Source organism: Crocodylus siamensis, chromosome 4 (assembly GCF_052110815.1).
Source record: "Crocodylus siamensis isolate JL-2025a chromosome 4, ASM5211081v1, whole genome shotgun sequence".
NCBI classification, from domain to species: domain Eukaryota; kingdom Metazoa; phylum Chordata; order Crocodylia; family Crocodylidae; genus Crocodylus; species Crocodylus siamensis.
Genome location: NC_143398.1, coordinates 66,303,442 through 66,330,219, shown reverse-complemented (window position 1 = coordinate 66,330,219; position 26,778 = coordinate 66,303,442). Strand labels below are relative to the sequence as shown.

Genomic DNA, 26,778 nt, shown 5'->3' with positions numbered 1-26,778 from the left:
TAGTTATACCACGATGGTCACTTGTTGCTGTGAATGAATTTATCTCTGAGCTGTTTCTGACAGATCTCTGGAGGGACCTTTTCCCTGGAGTCTTAGCATATGTATTGTTCATGCATAAAACCTGTTCCAGAATGGAATCCATTAAGGTTGTAGATTGATTGATCAAGCAGTTGGTTCAATTTGCTATCTGATCATTCTGCTGAAAAAAAGGTAAATCTTGACTCACACAGCTTTACCAGGATGGTTTGATCAAAAGATGGAGGTTGAACATTATAAAATAATTTCTTGCAGGAAGTAGTTTAATATTATTCTAAATCTTGATTCTTATGCTGTCTTGTTTCTGGTGTAAATAGTGTTTTTGCACCCACCTTAAACTGAGGTAAATAACTGCACAAGGTGTGCATCAGCAGTGTTTTGTGCCTGATAGGCATTTTAGGAGTAAATGTTTTTAGCCGAGACTATTAACTAGTAATTCATTAGCTCTTCATAAACAAAATAATCCCTGGATTAACAATAAAGTTTTATATAAGAACTGATCCACTCCAAAAAGTTTGACCTTTTTCCTTTTAGACTAATTAATCTCCCATTAGCAAGAAGACAATAGGAAAATTACTCTTGGCAGAACATGAAGGGAAAGAGAAGGAAAAGGATTTAAAAATAGAACACACCCTTGGGAAAGATTATAGCTGATCCCTTAGTAGCTAAGAAGGTAGACAATTTTATAATTCTCTTTAGTCATCAGATTTGAGTCGTAATCAAATGAAAATTGATGGCTTTCGTATTACTTTTATTCTCTCTCTGTACAAAATACAATAATGAGTTTGAAAAGAAGCATTCCAGAAAGAAACTGATATGGTGACTTATGTACTTAATATGCTAAGTAGTGAAGATTTTTGTAGATGAACTTTTACGTTGCAGCTGCATTCTTTACATATTGTTTATTTCCCTCCTTAAGACTTTACAATAGGGGTGTGTGAAGTGGACCCTATTTGATTCAGATTTGGATTTGGCCCAAATCAGGGACAGTGATTCAATTCATTGATTTGGATCACTGTCTCTGATTCAATTCGACCGAATCCGAATCTGAAGATTCGATGTTGATTCGGAGAATCAGCAATTTGGACATAGACACAGTTTTAAAAGTTTTTTCTACACATCTTGAGTTAGCAGGTGTGGCTTGTGAACACTGTGATGCTGGGGTACATGGAGCAGAGGGGAGCCCTCCCTGTGCTCGGTGGCAAACCCCACCCCCAATTGCCTCCAGCTTGGTGATCGGCCACAGGGGGACCTGAGGTGCCTCCCCCAGACCCAGGAGGCACCAGTCACTGAGCTGAGGGGCACAAGGGCCCCCCCACACTCCCCGGCAGACCCAGAAGTGGACCAGAAGTGCTTTTGGTCCATTTCTGGGTCTGCTGCCAAGTGTGCTTGGGAGCCCCCCGCACTTCTGTGGGACACTCCATGCATCCCAGCATCCCAGCATTCATGAGCCTCTACTACCTAGAGATATGTAGAAAGAATATTTAAAACTGTGTGTATGTTTGAGTCTCTGAATCTTTCTGAATCTCTCAGAATTGATTTGGAGAGTTACGATTTGATTAAAGGGTCCTCTGATTTGATTCGGATTCAGAGATTCGCCCACCGAATCAGGCCAAATCTCCACTGACTTGAATCAGGGACTAAAGCTTTGCACAGCCCTACTTTACAAATGAAAAAGTAAGGCAGTTACTAGTAATATGCTTCAACTTTCTTTCCCCATTTTATTCCAAAAAATCAGGAAACCTAAGGCTTCTGGTGGATACAGTTCAATCTAGGATCTTTTCTAAAGTTTTCTAAAGTTGTAGAGTTTTCTAAAGAAAAGCTGTAAACAATTTTATTGTTTACAATAAAACTATTTTTATTCAATCACTATACCTCGTTCATTTAACCTGGTTCCTTCTTCTTAAAGAATCAAATAAGTCATAGGAAAAGTGGTGCCCAACTCATCTGGCTAGGGTTACCATATTTCCAGTATCAAAAAAGAGGACATCTGTGAGGGGAGGAGTGGGGGCAGAGGAGAGGAGGAGGGGAGGGTCATATGATTGTGGGGGTGGGGCAGTGATGTTCCCTTGCCCTGCCTCTGCCCCTCACTCCTAGGCCTCTGCCCCCCAGCCCTGCCAGTGTCCTTCACTCTGGACCTGCAGACCCCTGCCCCCACCCCAGCCCTGGTAGTGCCCCTTACTTCCAACCTGCAGCACCCTGCTCCCCCAGCCCTGCTGCCTAAGCAGCTCCCACATGCATACACACATGCGCGCGTGCACACACACACACACGCACACACACACAGTGTCTCTTTACCTCACAGCAGCTTCCTGGGGCATGCGGAGCATGTGATCCCTGATGGCCAATCACCTTGCATGCTGCTCCCAGCCCCAAGCAGCCAGTCTGGGAAAGCAGAGGCAGAGCAAAAACCCAGACATTTGCTGGCATTTTAAAAAGCTGCCCAGACACAAGGACAGGGGGCCAAAATAAGGGACATGTCTGAGAAAACCTGAATGTATAGTAACCCTACATCTGGCTTAGGGTGCCAGATGAGTGGTGCAAGATCAATCTTTAGGCCAGATCTAGTGTGTGGGGCCAGTCCACAGGCTGTATGTTGCTCACCCTTGCTTCAGAAATCCTGCTAGTTAACATAGTAACTATGTTTGCCTAAAAGTAACAACATAGAATGTTAAAGAAGTTTGTAGAAACCAGGGTTGTTTTATAGCCTTTAAATTTATTCAAAAATATAAAGTAAAAGAAAGAACACAAATAAATTGTGATATAATTTTATTCTTGGAACTGTCATCATCTGTTTTATAGGTATTTTTTGTAAAATAGATTCCCAGAGATGCTACCCATAACAATTCCAAAAAAATTACACAGACAGACTGATAAACACATGTAAAGCACATGCACACAACAGAATATTTTCTGGAATTTCAGGAAGAGACAATCTGGGTGGGGGGTCTACAGAAAGGATTATGCATGTGTATTTTATGATAAAATGCATATATATCAGTGTATATTATATATATATGGATTGGTACAAAGGGTGCATGCGCAGGTGGGTGGGGACGGAGCATGCCCCAGGCCGTGGCAGTGGTGTCTCGCCTAGTATGTTCCCACACGTCACCTCTTACATGGGGGAGGAGGAGAGGTGCACCAGGCCCCGCTGGCACCATGCAACACACCATGATGCCTCTCTGCCTCTGACCCCAGCTCCCTTTCCTGATTGATTGCTGGGCTGCTGCCATTGGCAATTAGCCAACGGTGAGGAAACACCCCTCTGAGGATGGATGTGGGGTGGGGCAGCTATTGCACAGTGGCTACTTCTGCCACCCACCACCCTACACCTCCACACACTCTTTCCCATGGCCAGTCGCATATGCAGCTCCACGGGCTGCCAAAAGGCAGCGTACGATTGGCTGGGCATGTGGCCTGTCAGCAGCCCACAAAGCTGCACCTGCGACCGGCTGTGGGAAAGCAGGGTATGGCAGCAGTGGCGGCACAGGGCAGTGGTTGGTGGTGTAGGGAAATAGGTGGTGGTGGCAGCAGCAGTTGATGGTGCAGTGGGGTGGGTGGCGGCAGCAGCGGCGCCTGGTGGTGGGTGGTGGCACAGGGCAGTGAGTGGCAGCAGTAGCACAGGTCAGTGGGTGGCAGCAGCGGCACGGGACAGCGGGTGGCAGTTGTGGTGGCAGCACAGGGCAGTGGGCAATGGTGGTGGCAGTGGCTGTGGTGGTAGCTGCCGCATGCAAGCCCCCCCCGCTTCATGCCTAGCCACTGCCACCAGAAGGGGTACACTTGTTAAAAAAGGTTAAAAACCCCTGATATAAATATTATATAGTATGTTATGCTACATATGTGGGCTACACTGTATACACTATTTATATAGTTTGTGTTATGCTAAAATACATATGTATTAGTTTGTGTAGATATGTAGGTATACCAAGGGGATGAGAAAGGATGTATATATGTTTACACAAACTAATATTTATTTATTTATTTATTTACACAAACTAATATATATGTCTTTATACAGACTAATAATTACAAAACTATTTCAGATTTGGGGACCTCTATACCTACAAATGAAAGGTACTGCTATGGGCACATGTATACCCTCCCCGCCCCACCCAAAGGTAGCCCAATATATTTGACAGGCCTTGAAGTCTGCTTCCTCCATAGGTCTCCTGTTGGTATACCTAAGGTAAACAGATGACATCTTCATTATAAGGACACATGGGAAAAAATCTAGAAAAAATCTAGAAAAATTATATCAGGACTTTAAGACATCCATCCCTCCATCAAACTGTCTATGAAATATTCCTCACAGCAAATTCATTTATTGGACACCACTGAAAGTTTGCAGTGGTCATATCACCGCCAAATTGTATTGGAAACGAATCTACTGCCACAGCTACCTCCACACCAGTAGCTCTCATCCTAAGCACACCTCTAGATCCATCATTTACAGTCAAGCCCAATATTACAGCCATATATGCTCTGATCCTACTGACTAGTATCTGGAGAAGGGATTCCTGCAATTACAGTACAATCTCAAAACTGTAGCCACTCAGATCAACAGAGCTGGATTCAGTCTAGTTCTAGCCCTCCTACAATAGCAACCCTGAGACAAGGACAACAGAATCCCTTTGTTGTCATCTATACCCCTGCCTCCCCCAGCTTGAACACATCAGACACATTAATGATCTCCAACCCCACCTGGAAAATGATAAGGTAGCCATGGGGGACAAACCCATCCTGGCTTACAGGCAGCCTTCAACCAGCAACAGACTACCAAACTGCTATTTTCACCAAGGCACCAGACCTTGCTCTGGGCCCAGATGCCAGCTGTGCCCCCCCATCCACACAGACCACAACATTACTGCACCATGTAACACAGATTGCAAAGTCCAAGGTTCATTTCCCTTTACACTGATCACCTGCTTACAGGGCCTTTTTGCTGTCTTCATTGGAAAGATGGGGCAATTCCTACATGAAAGAATGAATGAACACCAGAAAGACAGACCAGTCTGTGACAAAATACTTTGAACTCCCTGGACATTCCATCACTTATAGTGGCTAGTCTTAAACAAAAAATTTGAAAAATGAATGGGAAATTGCAGAACAAGAAATCATCCTCAGACTGGATTGTGTTAGGTGTGGTCTAAACCAAGAAATGGATTCTTATCCATTACCTGGATTAGTTTTATAAGCCCTACAATGCTCAATGGGTTAGCAATTCTGTTTTAATCTCTTCCACCCACCCTGCCTCTCTTAGCAGCATCTCCTTCTTCCTCCCAACTTCCTTACCATTGTATTCTAAGCACTGCTTTATATTTAGCAGCTCTGCTTCCTGAAGTCCCTTCATAGCATTTAATGAAGTAAGCCACCCACTTACAAAAGCTTATGATATACACCTCTGATTTATTTTGTCTATAAAGGCTCTCCTCTGCCTGACTTTAGACTAACACAACTAACAGCATATATTAGAATGAGAAATCCAAACGTACATATTTATTCATAGCAGATCACGAGTCACATTCAGTTCAATCATACATAGGCAAACCAGTGCTGATCCTGTGGTGCCAAAAATGTATGAAGCTTTACTTTAGCATATGCTCTGGCACTTTTACTAAGTCATTTTTAAACACAAATATTTGTCTGCAGTATAATTGCTAGATATACAAAATCCTGACAATTACATTCATTCTGAACTATTATGATGTGTTTTTGTTAGCTGTTTTAAACAAGCTTTCCCTCCTAACCATAGGTTTGTTTCTTTTCTGCTAACTAGTGCATTACTATTTCCTGGAAGGCTCCATCTCTTAGCATAGCCATGTGGTTATTATAATTCCATACTTCATATGACAGACTTGACCGATGTGGTCCATTTATTCACCCTCTAGCACATTATCTCCCATATGTAGAATGAGTTATTACCTTTGCTCCACTGTAACAATGTATTATGCTGAACAGTGGGCCTGATACTTTTAGTCTTTCTACTAAATGTTCTTTCATGAAAACTGAATATCTAATTAAATTTATGGCTCTGATCTCTTTTAGTATTGTTATGATTCCTTTCTATGCTGTTAGCAGTGCTATACTTATGTAGAAACTTATATCTAAGTAGTGTGCAAAGTGCTTTACAATCTGGGGGTGAAATTCACCCCTGTGTAGAGAGCACACATAAAGCCTACATACCATTCAATACACTATACTGTTGAAGGGGAATTTAAGTGGCTCATAATCCTGGTGTTCAATCTCTGCTCAGGTACATTTCACCCTGGCTGCAAAACTATGGGCCAGCTTTCTCATAGAAGCAATCCTATAACTTTCAATGTCACTATATAAGTGAGTAAAGTGAGTCATTTGGGGCATTTTCCAAGAATCACTGGGTATGTCTACACATGATTTTAAATTTAATGTACATTAATCTAATGTGGATTAAATGGGTTTTGGCAGGTGTCTACATGTGGTAGGATTTGGGACTAACTTTAGTCCCAGATCAGTCCACACCTGCCATGTGCCCGTGTGGCAACCGTGGGGCAGCCTCTGGACACATGGCTACCAGCACTTGGCAGCCATGCTGAAGCCACAGCTAGCTGCCGGCACTTAAAAGCACACCCTTCACACTGTGACCTCTGGACTGATGCTTCCTGTGTCACAGCACCAGCATGACACAGGCACAGGCAATGTTTCCCAGCCCTGCTCAATAAAGTTCTGAACTGTGTCCTGCCTGCAGCTACGGGAGTGGGGGCAGGCTGCGCAGGGAGTGGGGGCTTTGTTTTACTACGGATGCATATATACATATTAACTTTCTGATAGTTAAGCTGGCTTACCCTTTTTTAAGCCAAATTAACTGTCAGAGTGTATACACATATGTGGAGCAGAGTTGACTAAATGCAGAGCAAGATAATACACTGAGGTATATTATCCAAGATATATTACCTTGAGCTGCATTAATAAAGTCAACTTAGCTCGCAAGATGGCTGCTACCGTGTCAAAGAGCTGCATGTGTGTACACTCCAACTTGGCTTAAGTCAGCTTACTGTGTATGCACCCGTACATGGGTAAGATTAAGAAACCCCCCAAAACTTACTTCTACTGAATCATCAATACTACTTCCAGAAGCATCTTGGGTTTTCCCATGCAAGTACTGATGAAGCTCAATCCTGCTGAGGCTGTGATAGCTGATTAGATCACAGCTTGAGGCCTACTATTATAATTGTTACCAACTTAATTATTTGCCTCATATTAAACACACTACTTTTCCACTATTCCCTTCCCTATTATTAATTTCTTATCTTTCCCATTAGAAAAAATATCCTAAGCAATCCAGCACTCAATAAAAGACTACTAAATTGCTATTGATGTTCACTCATTCAGGTTTCTTTATTAGAAGGAGACAGCAGAGTTTTTCTTAACATATGGTTGCCCTCAGGTTAATATACTCTCAGATCACTTCATTTTGTTGATATTGTTAAGGTGGTTTAGAAGAACTGTTCTCATTCTTTCTGTTTAGCACAAGACAATATACTCCAGCTCTTGTGGAGACCTGTTCATAAATGAAAAAGCAGAATTGAAATTAATCACATTATTATATCCATTCAGTTAGAAAAAAAATCAATACACATATTTTGTGTAAAGAAACAGTAATGGTTTGGGGAGAATGGAGTTCTATATGAGCTGTTCAGGTCCATTTTTCTATATCTCTGCAGCATTTGTATCCAATATCTTTTTTTCTATGTGCCTATTTTTTTCTAGCAATGTTTTATAATGGCAGATTCTTTTACTGGCTCCTCCTGTTTTACTAGGAGCATTTAACAAAAAGTTACAAGGGAAAAAAGATCAAGACAACATTCAAAGACCTATGAAGATAAATGCTAGTACAGTGAAGCACATTAAGGCTAAATTGTGTGTCAAGATCCTCTGATTTATGTAGCAGTGCTGTGTTGAATTATACATAGGTGTTAATGATTACAAAATCATTTTGTAACCCTCAGTTTCACTGAAAGAATTCTAAAATTATACCACAAATGGAAATGATCACCAGAGTTTGTTATTTACTTGTGGTGAAGTACTGAAATAATTCTTCTGTATAGCCAGGAGCTTTTTGAGACAGGTTTTTATTTGTTATATTGGGAAAAAGAAGTGGGAATATAGCAACATGATGGACTCTGCAGCTCCCAAAATGCACAGGAGCAGTGATCTATAAAGATGAGTAATTCCTTGTGGCAGGGGATTTCTTCTTTTCTGCACTTCTTAAATTGCACAATCAAGGATCCATTCTTGTAAGGTTTAGAATGCTGCATGGGATTTTTCTTCAGTTGCAGACTCTTTCTTCTCCTCTCCCAAGTTGGTCTTTTCACTGCTTCTCCTCCCTTCTTTTGGAAAAGATGCTGTCCAGCAGGTCATTCTTATTTTTGCTGTTGGCCATGCAGAGATGAATCTCCTTCTGTCTCCCAATCTACTATTTAAAGGGAAAAAGCACAGGAGCAAGCAAAAGAAGTCTTTTTTGTGAAAGACACTAGGGCTGTGCAAAATTTTGCCAGGTGTCCAATTTCTAAGCTGTTTCAGTGCATTTCAAGCTCAAAACAGTGAAATCGAAATGAAACAAAAGGCTTCCAAACAGCTTCAAAATGAAATGAGGGCACTTGAAATATTTTTAAAAATTTGAAATGTTTTGAGTTTCAAAGCCAGGCTTGCTTGGCTTCAGCAGTGGTTCCAGGTGGTAGCGACAGCCTCCTGTCATCCCACACACAGATCTGGGGGCCCACACACCAGGAGGAGTCCAGCGCAGCCCCGCAGCCCTGCTGGGGGTGCAGGCCCCCAGATCTGCATGTGGGATGACAGGAGGCTGCCACTGCTGTTTGGGGCCAGTGGCAGCAGCAATCTTTCTGATGCTGGGCATGGGCTGCACCCAGTGCCAGTCCCAGGTGGCAGCGGCAGCCTCCTGTCATCCCCTGTGCAAATCCAGGGGTCTGCAGCCCCAGGAGGAGTCTGCCACAGTCCTGCAGCCCTCTCGGGGTACAGACCCCCACATCTGCGCAGAGGATGACAGGAGGCTGCCACTGCTGGCAAGTGATATGAGTTTTCCTTTCAACAGTTTGAGGTGTATTTTCCCATAAACCTATGCACCTATCTCCTTGAAACTTGGCAGGCTTTATGCCCCCAGAAGGGGATACCATCCCTGCAATTTTCATCCAAATCAGGCAAGAAGTTACAAAGTTTTAGGCATTTTCATGATTCTCCATTATAGCCTATGGAAGTAATGTTGAAATGCATCGAAACATCAAGACAGTTTTGATGAAAGAAAATGGAACAGTGCTTCGAAACAAAATTAAACAACAAAACAAAACACTGGCCTTTTGAAACAGCGAAACGGAAGTTGAAACGAAATGCTGCTGTTTTGCACAGCCCTAGAAGGCATTTCTTTATAAGAAGGAATGACACAGACAGATAGGCTCAGGAATTAGAAAAATGATGAAGAACGGATTTTTATTTTTATTTTTTTTTTGTGAATCTGCAAACAGGAAGATTATGCAACTAGCTGCAAAGCTACATAATCACTTTATATTTAGGGCCTTGGTTCAGGACTCATTGGAGAAAAAAAAACAGGTGCTCCTCCAGCTGCTGCACACAAAATAAGCTTTCAGAGTGAAACACAATTCACAGTAGGATCATGCAAATGATAACAAATGTAGTTACACATATTGTGGTGCGCTCCATGGTTCTAGCTACTCCTTATCATAGTTCAAAGTCACCAAAGAGTTTTGCTAAGCAATTCCCATTTTGTTTCTATTAGGTGAGGCTCAGATACTCTAATGCTTGGCTTCATCTTGACTGGTGAGGAAAACCAAGTGGCAGTACCATCTGAGTGCCACTTATTTGTGGCATCAAAATGAGACCTCATTCTCATCTATGCTTCCCCATTCAAGCCCTGAAATCATGTATTTAATAACTTTGTGAAAGTGACTATGACTTCATACTTACTGAGCACTTCCAGTCTCTATATACCAAATGCCTTCTTTATAAGGCACTTCTCTGAAATTAGGGTCGAATCTTTTCTTTATTTCAGCTTTGAGTTACACCACATTCATATTTAATACATTTGAACAATTTCCTTTCCATACTCCCTATTTGGAATTAATATTAATTAATATTGGCAGGGATATAAATCATATATTCTTAACTTCTCCTAATAAAAACTATGAAGATTTTTCTTTATCAGTTGACTGAGTTTCTGAACTGCTTTGGAGAATATTTACTTGTAGTCATTGGGTCACACTATTGGCTGCAGTTGTGGAAAACTGTGGATTATCTGTTCAGAAATATTTATGCAGTGCCATCAGGACACAACCCTCTCTGCATCATCCTTTGAGGGTGCTGTAATTTATAGATGACACAAAGCAGGAGATTTGGTAAAGGAAAAAATTAAGCTTCCCTTAGTCTCAGAGAGAAGGTGGGGCAGAGTGGTACCTTAGAGACTAATTGGTTTAGAGAAGCATGAACTTTCTTAGGCAACAACCTACCTCATTAGTCCTCAAAGTGTCACCCTGCCTCACCTTCTGCCTGACTTCAGACTTACATGGCTAACCACCTCTGTTTCTTAGTCATAGTTACTGAGCAAAAGGTTATGTTTACATCCAGACATACTTGGACTATGTGAATCCCTATTAGTGAATTTTATATTCAAGTATGGAATTCAGACTACACTAATACTCTTGGCTGTTTACCACTTTCTGGTAAGATTCCCTGCTTTTGTTTTATGTGTCTATAAGCTTTAATCCCACTGAACCCCAGGTATTGATTTATTTGCAGGATCTGGTAGAAGCTGGTAGGTGCTGCTTCAGTGAACATTTTTTTCCTTTTACTGAGATTGCAGTTGAAAGTTTGAAGCTCTTTTTTCCCCTGAAGACTTTTCTCTGCAGAGTTACACATAGTTTCATCCAGTCACCCTATGTGCTCAGTGTATACATGAGCTACGAGACTGAGAGACATTTTGGCCTGCAATAACATCAGTGTGCTGATAACTTCTGTCTCCTTTTTTCAGACCCAGTTTTCCTAGCCACAACCTTGTGACAAAACCTAGGGGGTCAGGGTGCTCCCAGAGAAACAGGATTTTGTAAGCTTTATTGGTCCCCCACTCCCAGGATTTTGTAAGCTTATTGGTCCCCCACTTTGTTATATGGGTATGCCCAGGTTATTAATTTGCCCAGAAATCATGCTGTACCCCAGGCACTTTGGTAAAGTAACAGAAAAAAAAAAGGGTTTATTAAAAGGAAGAACAAATGGTATGAAAAAGTGATCAAATGCTTTAACCACAGCATGACAGCAAAACTCACCAAATCCTTATCCTATGTTCAGACCTAGCCTTTATATAAATTCCTGTTAAAATCTCTTGGGGTCAACCTCTCCCCATTTACAGCTAGCTCGCTCACCCAAGGACCTCCATTCCCCCTTTCTTCACAGGAAGCCTCACCTAATGGTCCAGATCACTCCACACAGCCTCCCCCCTGCCTCCGCCCCTGCTCTGGCCCCTGTCCCCCACCCCTGACACTTTCGGGGCAGCCAGAGAATACTAGAGTGTTTCTGCCTCTGTAAATCCATCCAAACTATCTGAATGCTGAAGTGCACTAGTTTGGCCAGTGATTTAGAACCTTTTCCAATACCAGCGTCAGATATGTAAAGTTTCTCAGTTCATACAATCCTATAGGTTTGGAAGGGACCTTGAAGATCTCCTATTCTACCCCCTGTACAGGTCCATATGTACTATTCTTAAACCATCACAGACAAATACTTAACTAGCCTCCTCTTAAAAACCTACAGTGGAAGAAGATCCTATAATCTTCCTGGGTAGTTCTTCCATTGTTGCCCATAGTTTAGAAAGAATGTTATTATTTCTAGTTTTCACTTTTACTATTTTATTTCTAGTTTTCTAGTTTTCACTTTTACTCTTCTTTAGAGCCATTATCTTGAACAAACTAGCCTTTAAAATGCTAATTCCAAAGGACCCGTATAAATATTTTATTTCAAATGTATTCTGGTAGAAGCACAGAGAGCATTAACTGTCTGTAAGGGTTAACCCATTAGCAAAAAGGGTGCCTTATAAATTGAAAGGATAGCACTTAACCAGGAAAGATTTTGGGCATTAATTTCTTGCCTTTAGGAATGGTGAATCATGTTGCCTGTATTATATATGATGCAGTTTCCTAAAGAAGCAACCTCAGGGGCATATTCTATACTTATGCTGTTCATAAAACTACCCTCTGAGTAAAACAGTGAATCTAGGACAATGCCCACTAAATTATCATTACATTTAAGGCTCTGAATTGTCAGCAGGAAACAAAAAAGCCTTAAATTTCATTTTCTTAATATCACGTGACATCTACAAAAGCAACAGTCTATACTAATTGGTGGTAAATTAATAAGAATATTAGGATGTAGGTTATACTACTATACTGAAGACTAACTGAAATATGTTGGTATTTTCAGCTAGATGCTTTTTTCTGATTGCTGGAAAACACATATTGAAATCTATAATTTAAAACCTTGACCACTTTGTTAATCTTTAATGTTGTTAACTGTTTCTAATATTAATAGTTTAGCAGCACCAAAAGGTTCCCTGTCAGGAAGAGGGGTTCCTGGGGTCTGTTACAAGACATTGGAAGGAGAACCTTGGCACAAAACAACATTATGTTAATGTGTTTCAGGATAAAAATATAATAAGGCATATCTACATGCAAAACTTACCATGCCTAGCAGCAATGCCCTCAAGGACACTGTGCTGCTGCAGGCTGGCTGCCTTCTAAACCAAAAGCACTGTTGCTGTGTCCAGGTGCTGCTTCTGGGGGGAAAATCTGCACTGTTGAGTGATGCTATATCTACACGGCAAGCTTACTACTGGCTTATGTTGTTTTGGGTGGACTGCTAAACTGGAAGCCGTGTAACCCTGTCTGTACCATGCTTCAGGCTAGCTAATTAGTGCAGAGTGACACTGTCATTTAGCCTGCCTCCATGCTACTTAGCCTATCTGTGGCACCATGCAGACTTGACAACACTCTTGCTGGTTTAGGAGGCAAGAAATTAATGCCCAAAATCTTTCCTGGTTAAGTGCTATCCTTTCAATTTATATGTCACATCCTTGAGGGCACTGTTGCAAAGGATAGCAAGTTTAAGACATGGTCAGACAGTACCAAACCCCTAGCCCCTGTGCTTATTGGCTTGTCTGCAGTGCTATATAGATAAAGTCATACTATTTGCTTCTGCTTTTGGATGCAGACCACCTGGAACAGCAAAATATGTGTGTGGGTAGCACCGCTGAACCTGGTGAGTTTATCATGAAGACTTGGCTTTAGGTACCTTCCCAGAACCAGAAATCCATAGACAAGTCATTCTCACTGTTACAGCACTTTACAATGCATTGTTACCACTGTGTAATGCTGAATGTTCTGTGCTGATGCTACAAGGTTCCCAGCCCAACTTGGTCACCAGGCTCCAGTCTCCTTACCTTCACTTCTGGGATCCCTGCATCCTGCCCTCTCATGGTTATATCACCTGCAACAATCTCATGTTATAGGTTCATAGGGAGACTGCCCGAGGAGGCAGATGTGTGGTTTGGGGGATGGGTCCCTGTCTGAACGTAGGCCCTTCTGGGCCAGGGCTCACTTTTGCTCTGGCTGGGTCCTGCTGCGGCCCAGCATTCAGCGCACCAGGACCCTAAGTTCTCAGATCCCAGCTCAGCCCTCTGTGGGCTCTGGGCCACTTGGCATACCCTGTTTGCGGAGATGGGGTTTACACTACCTCACAGTCTTGCAGCCAGATACCCAGTCCTCTGACATGCCACAGGCCTATCTGTTGTAACACATTTGGGCTGCTGCACACACACAACATCCCCGGGCTCCAGCCCTGTAGAAGTGTTGTAAACTACATGCCTCTGCTGCACCCAAGTGGCCTCCAATCCAGCTCTTACAGCCATCCTGATTCCCAGTGCAAATGTAAATCAAAGTATGAATGTCTGCTCTCAAACACCAAACTTGCCAAATGCTTACTCGCCTGTCAGGGTTAATTCTTATCCTGGGGACACACAAATGCAAAAGGTGCAAAGTATTTTTCTCATGTCACCTGCAATATAAGGTCTCTTCCCTACATTACATGGGCAACTGGTGCCTCTCGAGTCTGGGGGGGCACCAGATCAACGACGGGGGGCGAGGGAGGGTTCCCCAGTGGCTGATCACTAAGTCAGTGGCGAAACCAGAAGTGCACATCCACCGGCGCTGCCAAGGGGTGCACAGCCAATCTCAGGGGGTGCAAGAAAATGTGCTGCTTTTCCCTATTTTCCATGTTGGGTTTTTTTTCCCTGTAGTGTCATTTATAAGCAGACGTGGAAATGTTTTCTACCTGTATTCCATCCCTCTCTGCACATTGTTCCTAAAGGCAGTTAAGAGCCCTGATCTTCACATAACAACTCAAGGAGCCAAGCGGTCTCCTTACAGTTTTACAGAAACTGTTCTGTGCGCCAGGGGTTGTTTTTCATAAACTTGAATATTTAATTGGCAGGTTGAATAACCCATTATTCTATTCCAGGGAAGCTACTCAAGGCTGAATCTTGTTTTAATCCATTTTTATTTTGGAAATTCTTAGAATATTTTTATTATTATTATTATTTTGCATATGATGTAGCCTGCAATGGCCTGGCAGCACTGCTAATCCCGGAGATTTTGGTAGTATTTATGCATTCCTTCAGTTCTGGCGATGCATAGTGGGTCACCAATGTCTTCCACCCTTTTGTGATGCACAGTCTTTGCCTGCAGGTCATCCAGACTAGCTCACTCCTGGATCTCTACCTCTTATGGCCAGATTGTCTCTTCTGGGCTGAGCCCTGGGCTTTTGAACCTCTCCCTGGGTCACCTGACCCTTTACTACTGCCCCAGGCCTGCCAATCACTGCCTACACCTGTGGTAGGCAGACATCTTATTTAGATTCCTTTCACCGTTACGTTTGTTCAAAGGATTGGGGCTGGCCAGCAGGCCATGGGCTTCTTCCCCCTTCTCAGTAATGGGGTAGGGGCCCCATTACACCATTAGCTGTACAAACATGATTCACAAGGTAAGCCAGTGATTTCAAACAGGAATCTGCAGTGTAAAAACATTCTGTTCTGTTTGTGAAGAAATCCCCCTTTTCGTCTGCTTCCCTGATCTGAGTCTGCCCAGATCCCATCTATTTTCAAACTGCCTGCTGGATCCCCCTGGTCAAGCTAAGTGATAGGGTTGTAAAAATTCCATAGGGAGGGAAAGCTCTCTCTTCTTTGTCCTGAGTTTCCCACTGAACAACCCAAGTGACCCTGGTCACTCCACCTGGGGATGCTGACAACTTTTAAAAGAATTGGTATACCTTAGCTGGGTTTAAATAATGCTTGCTTCTGGTTAGAGCCAGGTGATGAGGTATTTAAGGGTCAGGTCACCTGGTCTGGGTTCTTCCTTTAGGGAGCCATTTTTTTGGAAACACAAACAGAAGCATGGACTACCAAAATCCTCTGGATGTCTATGTAAGGTGCTCTGTTACTTGCAGGGGACCGAGCAGTCTGCAGCTGCCTGCAATCCCAATTAGATGCCACCACCTGATTGGGGAAAAGGGTGTTGCCTACAAGAGCAGGGCTCTGAAGAACAAGGCAGCAGCAGTTTGCTACCAGCAGCCGAAGGAACAACACCTGGCTGAGCTGCTGTTCATGGAACACCCTAAGAGGTAAGGGCTGGAGCTATGGGGAAGGAAGAGGCCTCATGGTCCTGGGTAGGACTGAAAACTGCACCCTCCCAGGGACAGGTGGCTTGGTGGGACTATCTGTGGTGAGACAGTCCCCCAGATATGCCAAGCCAGTTACCTCCCTGGTGAAAGGTGAGTATGGGGTGCCTTCTAACCCAACCCCCACATCCCTGGTAGGCTAAGATGAGGCAGAGGGAGCCCAGGCTCATAGGAGTCCTGAGGCAGGGCCCAGGTTGGTGGAGGGACCTGGAGCAGTGCCCAGGTTTACTGTGAGCCCTGAGGTTGCTATAGGAGCTAGAGTGAAGCTCTGGGGGGTGGAAGGGTGTCCTGAGCCTTGGGGAGCCTTTAAGGAAGCTCCTGGGACCAGGGATAAGGGGAGAGCCCAGAGAGGGCAAGGAGACAGGGCTTGGAGGTCCAATTCTATAGTGTAGGCTTGAAGCCTACAGTGTGGGCCCTGAGGCCCAGGGCTTGGAGGCCCAGTATGTGTGTAAAGAGAGACCCCAGGATGAGGGTGCTGGGACCACAAGCTCCAGTGGGGAGTGAGAGTCCCGGTGAGACATGAGTCCCAGCATGAGCCACTGGAGGCATAGGGCATAATAAGGGAAGATAGGAGTCCCTTAGCATCATGCAAGTAAGTGGGCAGCCTCCTGCCTAAGTAACATCTTAATAATTATCATTAAGGCATGGCAGGTGAGCTAGGCAGGTGGTTTGCCTGGGTTTGCAAGTGGGTGGGCCAACCAGTTGACTGGCCCCAGGAGGCCCACTTATTACACAAGCCCATTCTGTTTTGCTCAAGGTGGTGTTTTTTTTTCTTTCAATATTCCTGTGTCATGTACCCCTTCCTCATCTTCTCCCGCTTTAACCAATAAAGCTATCTGTTACATTCACACTTGTGGAAACTATCCCGGGGGCTGGGGTGACCCCAAAAACTTACCAGCAGCAGGAATTGATGCTCCGGGGAAAGCCGTGTGGCTTGTGAGCCGGCTCTTTATACAGCTGCGGCCAGCCGGTGACATCAGCAGAGAACGCCGGCCGGCGAAGATAAAGCAGCTGCAGCTGCAAAGATCGGGGCGGATGGCCCTGAAGAGGGAAATCTGCCGACGGAGGAGGAGGAAGGGGAGGCCCCGTGGCATCCGAGGAGGGACGAGGAGCCAGAGCTGGAGGAGCCGGAGGGAAGGAGCTGGCGGCAGCATCCGGGAGGCAGCGGGACTGGAGCGCGGCGAAAGAAAGTCACCGCAGAGGACCTGCCAGAGCCAGGTGCACTCAGGGAGTGGTAGGGCAGCAAGAGCCCATAAGGAGAAGCCAGATTGGGGCGGGGCTGCCGCAGGGACTGCGGATGCCCAAGCCCATTTAGAAGCACAGATCCTAAGGACTGAGGGTCTGGAGCCAGATCCATAACTATAGAGGCTCGACCCTCCGAGTATAGGGAAAAGGGGCAAAGGAAGGCAGCAGCAAGGCAAGAGGAGCCCCGTGCCACTTCCTCAGGGCCAGCTCCAGAAGGTGGTGAAAGGCCGGGGTGCAGGGGTGGTTGGAGCCCCATGTACGACCGTCGGATGGACCCGGGCAAAGAGAACCCATCAGATGACTCCCCCCCATTGGCGATCCATCAAGATGTGGCAGGCAAGAGCAGGGCGGTGACGAGGTGAAAGAACAGGCTACATAGAGCCCTAACAGTGACCAAAACCCAGGTAGTGGCAGCAATTACCCTACGCCTGTGGGTGTGCTCTAGGAAGGAGGTTAGCCAGACACCCGAAGCATGGTTTTGATCGGGCAGTAAGGCAGGTGACTCAGCGTGGTAGTGCCCCTGTCTCACCACCCTTTGAGTTCTTTGCAGCAGAAGAATTGCTCTATTTATATTTCTTTAGGCAAAAACAAGTGAAAACTTGAGGCACCCCTTAGAAAATGCCAGCTCTTAAGTCTATCAAGGGGAGCCTCAAGTATAAAAAGGTTGAGAATCACTACTATAGTTGGAAGCTATGTTTCAGGTAATCTGAACCATCTCCTGCATGCTAATTGCTTTTTCCTTTATAACTTCTGTCCACATGTTACACATTTACTTAACAGCAAAATTTAGTTTCGTTTGGCAGCCTTGTATATCTACTCTGTGCTCACTGTAGATGGGTATAAATGACTGTACAGGGTGCAAAGTAGTAAAGAATCCAGCCTTGACAGTTTGGTTTATACTATGAGCGCATGTGTTGAAAATTCCTATCAAAGATAATCAATTCAGGTGCATAATGCTAATTTCTCTCTGAGATAAAGGAAACCTGATGGAGTACACTATCACAAAACAGTACCAGGAAGCTGTATAGAACCTTTTGTTTTCTTCTGACATTGAACACATTATAGATAAGGTGAGGGACTTCACTAATCCATAGCTGCCTAGTGACATGTGCATGCTTGCTGCTCTCATCACCCATTCATGCCCATAAGTGGATCTAAGATTTTAAGAAGGAGCATACAGGTGGTGTGGAAATCAGCATGTAACACAACACACTTTTTTTTTCTCCAAATAAAAAGAAACTGGAAGCTTTAGTAATATGTTAGGAACGTAGGGCTATATTATTCAGTTTATGATCAAAGCAAAAACTAATAACTTTATTAGAATGTTCATTAATTGCTATAGCCTCTATTATATACAAAAACACAATAAATAGATAAGAACATAATCAAAAGATATTCTTTCCTTTGTTCTGTTGATAATAGAATTAAGTGTACATCTATTTCAGATTCATAAAATAAAATCAAGCCTTCTTGAGCATCTTGACACTGCATCCAATGCTTCACTGAAAGTTATTTCCACACGTAAATTAACATTCCCTTCAGTTAATGTTTCCACACCTGAGTTGATGCTTTTAGCTAGAGTTAAAAACAGCCTGCAAGACTGCGGGGGGGTGGGGAAGAGTAGAAAATTAAGAAAAGCAGGTAATAGCAGAATTGCAGAAGAAAGAAGTGCTTGATTAGTGGGACATCAAGATCTTTAAAAGAAGGAGAAAGGGTCTCTAACACCTGTGGGATAAGGAGTTTAGAAGGAATCAGGTAGATTACAGTGGGCCATGAAATCAAATGACTCCCTAACAGCTGGTTGAATAGAAATGCTGCAGTCACTGCCAGGCAGTTACTTTTAATTTTGGGTAAGCCAGAAATCAAAAGGGGATGCAACCTCACCAGTGTACCCCCCTGGATCCACCCCTATTCATACTAACCATATTGGAATCTCCTGTACTCCACAGGGGCTAAATGCAACTCCCCTTGCAACAAGCCCAGTAGTGTTCATCTGCCTTTAATGTTTTCCCAGCTGGTACCCAACTATTGTAAAGCTGTTAGCGGGGAGAAGGCCTTGGGTGCATCAATCAGTTGCTGACAGAAGAGAAAGGAGGCAGGGCGAAGAGTGGCAAACTGGACAGAAAAAAATGGACAGCAGCAGAGCTACATGCATACTTGGAGTGACTAACAGGATGGGTATGAACAAGATAAAGGAAACAAGAAGGTTGTAGAAGACTTCCTTCATCCTTCCCAGTTATGGACAAATTCCAGGCTTGCTCCTCCACAGGCTAACTCTAATTACCACTTCCCCTTTTTCAAGTTCCAGATTCACCTGTAGCTCATATCAGCTTTTTCCCCTACTTCTGCACCGTGGACCCAAAAGGCAGCTTTCATTGTCTAATGCAGTGGTGCTGAACCTTCGAAGGCAAAGAGCAAGATGAGTGGCACAGGGCCTATCTGCAGGCCAGATCCTGGGTGTAGGGCTGGCACACATGTGAGATTCCATGCATTGGCCTGGCCCTGTGCACTGGATCTGGCTGTGAACTGGCTGTGAACCCCGCTTGCCAGATCTGGCCCCAGAGCAACCTTGCATGACAGCCCTGCTTATGTGATCTAGTCAAGTGCACAAACCAATGGGGCTTCCAGCGGGACTAGACGTTTTGAAGCATGGGAACAGCAATTAATGCTGCTATGGCTCTCCCATCACCAAATTTCCAGATCAATGGAGAGCTACACAGGCTGGATAATATGGTTCTGTGGGCTGGATCTGGCCCATGGGCTAAAGCAGTAGTTCTCAAACATTTTTTTTTTGCAAACCACTTGAAAATTGCTAAGGGTCTCAGCAGGCCACTTAAACTTTTTTTGTTCTACAAATCAAAGCACACAACTCATATTTTAATATTAGTAGTCTTACCTTACAGTTAGAGATATTCGTGACTTGTTCTGCAACCTTTCTGTGTACCACCCGTATGAAGCTTGTGGACCAGTTTGAGAACCTCTGGCCTAGAGGCTGAGCACCACTAGTGTAATGCATTCTGATAGTTGCAAGGCTGGAAAACCAGATTGTTTTAGACCTATATGGAAAACATACTGCTCCCAACAACCAGGCTTTCAAGAACACCACACTGCTATAGGGAGGCTGCTTCTTAAAATGGAAACTGGGGCAGCACAATGATTTGGAAGGGCTAATTAGCACTACCAAGTTACCAGATCAATTACTTCATTCCCTGAACTAATTAGCCCGCCTGTGGCATTGCACAGACAAAGCAATGTTGCCTTTGGTGGAGCAACCTAAGTGGTGCTGCCAGGATGGTAAGTTTACTGGGTAGACATGGCATTAACGATTAGAAAAATCCTAATGAAAGATTTGATGCATTCTAAAAAGGGTCTACAAATCAGGGTGAAACAGCTCACTGACCTGGTTTGCTTCTCATACACTAGCCTGTATAAGCTACTTAAAGTACCAAAGAAAGCAACCTTAACATGGGTTGTGTATGGCCTGATATAAAAATCAAAGGTATATACATAGGTTCCTCCTGCCGGAAGGCAGCAAGCAAAGGTTTCCTCCAGTTTGAATGCTCACCCACAAGGGAGATTTCAGGGAGAAATCTTGGACCTGCTGAAGTTAACAGCAAAAGTCACAATGACTTTGGTAGGCCTAGATCCAGGACTTCAGCCTCAGAGCCTCTCCACCCTACAATACACACCTGGAAGCACCTCTGTAAAGCAAACACCACCTGCTTTGTGTGCACCAAATCCAGGAACTGAGGCAAAGCAGCCAGTCTGGAATAGACCTGGCACAGAGGCAGTGAAGAAGCTCTCAGTGGATCCTTCTCTCAGAATACTGGTAAGGAGGAAGCATGTGCTTCATGCACTTGAGCTGGTGTCAAAGAAAGAGGCACTATTATTATGCAGTGATAGAGTAAGTACTATTACCATTATGTTGCTATAATAAAGAACAGCCCTAGTAAAGGGGAATTCATAAATTTTCAAGCTTTATATTCAGAATTAATTGGCATTTAAAACATGTTGAAATCTACATTCACTAAATCTAGCAGATCTAAGCATTACATGCATTCAAATTCATTGGTACTTTAGTGAAAATGTAAAAGGACAATTTTATCATTTTAAGTACAGCAGAAAGGACTGATTAAATCCAATCTGTTATCACCTGTGAAGCTATGTTATTGGGAGGGCCCATCTATTTCTAAGGTTGCTGTTTATGTTAAATTATAGGATACCTTATTCTGAACAGAGTAATACAAGTTAATATCATCCTCAACAAAGAGTTGGGTGTTCAAAGTGTGCTTAATGGAATTTCAAAGAAACACTTTGTGATTTTATTTTGTATTATTTGCATGCAAGTAGCCCTAACATTTTCAAGATGATGATATAGAAAGGTGTGGGATAAAAAGGCATGTCTGAGAAAAGTAAAATGTAAATTGGAGGAATCTTAAAAGGCTGTGAAAGGCTATATTGCAGCCAATGTCAATACTGCAGACTTTTGTCAGCAAAGCTATGTTTATCAGGGGTGCAAAGAGGTGGGACCCATGACTGATATAGCTGCACAGGCAGAAGCCTTTGGGGGAGATGCAAATATACAAGCAAAACAGCACTTTTACTGCCATAGCTTCTTGTGCCTGTGGGAGCTATTTTATTCTACTAGTATAAAGTGCAGCTTTATTCCTATAGCTGTATTCCCTCTAGAAGGGAAATATAAGGAGTATACAGCTGTTTGTATGCCAAGGCATTCTTAGTATATACATACACTGTATATGAATTAAAACAAAAAAGAGACAGCTTGATTTCAAGATAAGGATTATGCCACCCTGTTTCATCATCTTGATGCAATGCATGGCCCCCACTGACCATCTGTAATACACCGTTTTTTAGAAATTGCTTTTATATTGTTTTTCCAATTATTTTAATAATTTCCCATTGAATCATAGTTGTGTATGTGTTCCCCGATAAAAGGCAGACATTTGTTTGATATGTGGAATGACTTCCATTTGCTCTGCATAAGGTGTAAGTGTGGTACAGACTCAATTACTTCAGGGCAAGCTCACGCATGAATATGGCAGGCTATTAAATGTCTTGACCAATATTCCTCTGCTTTCATGCAGTTTATCATTCATTGCAAAAGACTCAACATAAGTCCAAGAAATATAGGATACAGGGGTTTGTATGCATATATTTAATATGTATGGTATGTTTATCCCCAAATATACATATATAAAAATAACCAGTCACATATAACCGGCATACATTTTCAAGAGTTCTTGGGGGACATATTTCCCCTTGCTCAAGAAAAGCAGGAGGAAGAACACATTTGTTGACATTTAGCAACATATGTGATCATTTCCTAATGAATGATCAGTTTCTGGTCTGTTCCCTTCCCCCTTACATTTTTGGCATAAAAAAGCATGTAAACAGTTCATATAGAGCATGCAAAAATAAATTATTTTCCACAAATGTGATTATATACGCTTGGTATTTCAGTAGTTTAATAAGGAGAAACATCCTGTATGTTCATGCACTGACTTAGAAAAATTATCATTCTTGTTGGCTTCCAGCTGTTCAATAACAATGTATTCCTACCAACAAGTAAACTCTAATCATTTCAGGCTTAAAATTCATTATCCATTAGTAGTTGAATACAAACGTCAAACTATTCTTCATGCTAACCAAACAAAATTAACAACTTGTGTTACAGTGGAAAAATGGTAAAAAAAAATAGGATGGACAAAGTTATGGTAAAAGATGGGAAATTAAAATCCTAGAACTACAAATGAGCACCTCACCAATTCTCTGGATCTACTACACATAACTTTATTTCCTCCCTTCTTATTTGCAGAGTATTCCAAGAGTTGGAGCAGTTTTCTGCAGAATTTTTGGAGACACCCGTGTTCCTTCTTATTTGAAAGAAAATAGTGCATTGATTGTCATATTGAATGTAAGAGTTTGAATTTGTAATAAATACCCATTAGTCAGTTTAGAAAAAAAGGCAAGGTTCATCTTCTTATCTAGGCTATTGCTTGTTTTTGCCTACGTGGTGAAGGTCTTGGTTTTTGAATTTTAGCTCTAGAGGCCTTTAACAAAGTTAACCTAAAAGCGACCCTTGGGCAAACATTCCGAGAGATCGAAACCTAGGGGCTTTTGGAAGGGGTTGGCACTAGAGGTCACAGTGGTGGTGTGGAAAATTTCTCAAAGATGACCCAGGAAAAGAATCTGTTGGGTAAAAAATCTGAGCCCAAATTTGGGAGTAGTGACAGGTTTGGGTAGGAGGGGCCCAAGACAGCAACTCACCCAATAAAAACTGTAACCTACAGTCCCAGTTTGGAGGTAATCTCACTTGCAGAACACTGAAGGAAGAATCGCAAGTGTAGGCTGGATCAGACTGATCACCTGAACCACCTTCTCCATAAACAAGTACTCCCGTTCATGCTGAAGCCTAGGAGCGCCCAAGTGGGACTGAAGGAAGGGGACTTGTTCCCATCACTGCTGAGACCAGCTCTAAAACCATAACTAAAGAATGAAAGTATATATCTGGGGATTTGGTTTCTAGAAATTCTAGGATTGTAAGTATACCATGAGAAATAACCTTTACTTGTAATTGTAGTTGTTTTTGTAATACTAATTCTTATAGCATTGTTTGGGAAGTATTTCTTAAAGCTAAGCAGTGTTATACATGTAGCAAGGAATTTTAAAATAAAGTTGTGTTGTATGAATTAAGTGTGCAATCATTGTGAAATCATGCAATCAACTAAATACTCCCCCAGCCAGGCACACCAAACGAATCAGTAAATTATATGGGATCTTTCTCTGTTCCATAACCCACTAGAGACATTGATGACACTTATTGGTACCAGGTAGGCCTGTGCAAATAGGGCAGTATTTGATTTGGATTTAGATTCAGCTGATTCAGAAGACAGCAATTCAATTCTGAGATTTGGATGAATCAATTCAGCCAAATCAGCTTCAGAAGATCTGTTGCCAATTCGGTGATTTGGATCAGCCGGGGAGAGGCAGGCACAGCCAGGTGGCTGCAGGGTCTTCCACAGGTTCTCCAGCTGTGCCTGCCTCTCCCCAGGCAGGGGGAGCCACAGGAGAAGCCCCCATGGCTGCCCTGCCCAGACCCATCCCCATCCCCATCCCCATCCCCATCCCCATCCCAGTCCTGGCACTTGAAAAAAAATAAATGAATAGGCCCATACTCACTGGATGCAGCACCAGTGATGGGGGCCTCGAGTGCTTGAGAGAGAGAGCCGCCCCCCCCCCCCGGCACTGGGCAGCAGGGATAGCTCCCACCACCTGGCACCCGTATGACAGCTGCCCCATGGCGCGGGCGCAATGCAGCTCAGCACTGCGTTGTGGGCTTCCTGGGAGCTGGGGCCGAGCGGTGCTGGGCTCTGGCTGACTGCTGGAGCCACCCCAGCTCCCAGACAGTAAGCAGCGCCCTGCCGAGCCATGCTGTACCTGTGCTATGGGGCAGCTGCCACAGGTGCCAGGCAGGGGGGCAATCCCCTCTGCTCACCACTCCCTCCACTGCATGGGGAGCTCTGCCATAAGTCCTCAGAGGCCCCAACTGCTGCTCCTGCAGCTGGTGACTGTGGGGCTTTTTTTTTTTTTTTGAAGTGTCAGAGGCTGGGCCAGGCAGGAGATGGGTCTGGGCAGAGCAGCCACAGAAGCTTTTCCCAGTTCCCCTGGCTGTGCGTGCCTCTGCCCTGTCAGGGGGAGCCATGAGGGCTATGCCCTGCTGCTGCTTGCCCAGCTGGCACAGAGGGTAGGGGCACAATACAGGTGTGGCTTGCTCTGGGGGCTATGCCCTGCCACCGCCCACTTCCAGTGCTGCTGCACCCGCATCAGCACTGGGAGTTGGCCCTCTGCCCTGCTACCGCTTGCCAGGCAGCGTGGAGGGCATGGGATGCGGGCATGGCAGTGCCGGGAACAGGGGCTCTGCCTTGCTGCCACTTGCCCCTTCTGTCCAAAGCAAGCCACAGCCGCATCCTGCCCCCCTGCCTCAGCTGGGCAAGTGGCAGCAGGGCAGAGCCCCTGCTCCCAGTGCTGTCATGCCTGCATCCTGCACCCATCCGCCCCCTTCCAAGTAATGCACTCCCTGCCCCAGGTGAGCAGCTTTTTCCAGACCCAATCCCTCCCTCCTCCACACCCCTTCTATCCCCCTCCTCTAACCCCAGACTTACCAACTGGAGGCAGCTGTTAGCTGCCTATTTAGTCTATGGTTGAATCTCCAAAATGGCCAAATCTTTTCTGAATTTTTTTCCAAATCTATTTGGATGCTTTGAATCAGTTTGGAACTTTTACTTGATCTCCCAATTTGATTCAGATTTGGAGATTTGGTCCCCGAATCGGGCCTAAAACACTTGAGCATCTTCTAAAATATTGTTCAGAACTGTCAGACTGATTTGAATTCAATATTTCCATATTAGGAGGGTAAACAAACTGCATACATTAAACAGCAGTATTTTGCAATGGAAGGGAGGCATAGGGAAATATTGCATGGATGAGCCATCAATACAATGCCACAGCCAGCAAAGCAAATAAAACTCTGGCTTGCATCTACTAATGCATCTCAAGGAAGACCCAAGAAGTCATCCTTCCACTTTACTCAGCCTTGATGAGGCTGCAGCTGGAGTACTGCATCTAATTCTGGACTCCACACTTTAGAAAGGATGTAGAGAAACTTGAGAGAGTCCAGAGGAGAGCAACGCACATGGTCAGAGGTCATGAGAGTAGGCCTTATGAGGAGAGGCTGAGAGTCATGGGATTTTTCAGCCTGGAGAAGAGAAGGTTTAGGGGGACTTGGTGGCAGCCTATAAGTACATAAGGCGGGGTGCATCAGGAACTGGGAAAATGTCTGTTCACCAGGGAAGCCCAAGGGAAGACAAGGTCTAACAGGCACAAACTGCTGGAAGACTGATTTAGCCTGGACATAAGGGAAAACTTCTTTATTGTCCAAGCCTCCAGAGACTGGAATAGATTCCCCCCCAGAGGTGGTGCAAGCACCTACTCTGGATACCTTCAAGAAATGCCTGGATGCTCACCTTGCTGGGGTCAAGTGACCCCAACTGACTTCCTGCCCTTTGAGCAGGGGGCTGGACCCAATGATCTCCCTTCCAGCCCTAATGTCCATGAAATCTATGGATGTATATCTCAGCCTTTTTTTACTTAATGATAAAGTGCCCATTAATGTCCATACTACTAGGACACCAGAGATCAGAGCCACTGAGGAAGTGCAAAGTTCCAAGCAGGATGAATATCTTTGGTGTCTGCCAGGTTTGGGGTGATAGATTCCCAGGTACCTTTGCTGGAATAGGGGGCAAATCATCCAATAGTTGAAGAATGGGATGAGGGAAATTTAGCAGAAATTTCAACAAAAGCCTTGCATGGGAATTGTAACATGGGAAGTCATGATCTGGCCTTAGGGTTTTTCAGCCTGCTGACTGGTAAATTTGAGCTGGGGTATCATATTGTCTCTCAGGAAGGATCTAATACAGGATTTGGCAGCCTTTTGTCGACATAAGCTGGATCTCATGACCCAGCTGGGCCACAGACCTGAAATCTATGCTGCTTTCCCCTCCCCAGCAGCCTGCACACATGCTGTTCTGCTGCCTCTGTGTTTCTCCTTCCTTACAAGGGAAGCACAGAGGTGGCAGAGCAGCAGGCTCCACAGTGGAGCATACTGCAGGTGAGGGGGATAAACAATCATCA

The 26,778-nt window shown here is 44.1% G+C and overlaps 1 long non-coding RNA gene across 1 annotated transcript in view; it reads left to right on the top strand.

The window, feature by feature from the left end:
• Positions 1 to 23,757, top strand: part of LOC149865809 (uncharacterized) — a 37,876-nt gene extending 14,119 nt beyond the window's left edge. The window contains exons 2-3 of the long non-coding RNA XR_016441785.1: positions 15,592 to 15,765; positions 22,904 to 23,757. This is a non-coding gene — a long non-coding RNA (uncharacterized LOC149865809). The remainder of the gene's footprint in view (positions 1 to 15,591; positions 15,766 to 22,903) is intronic.
• Positions 23,758 to 26,778: the final 3,021 nt, after the last annotated feature.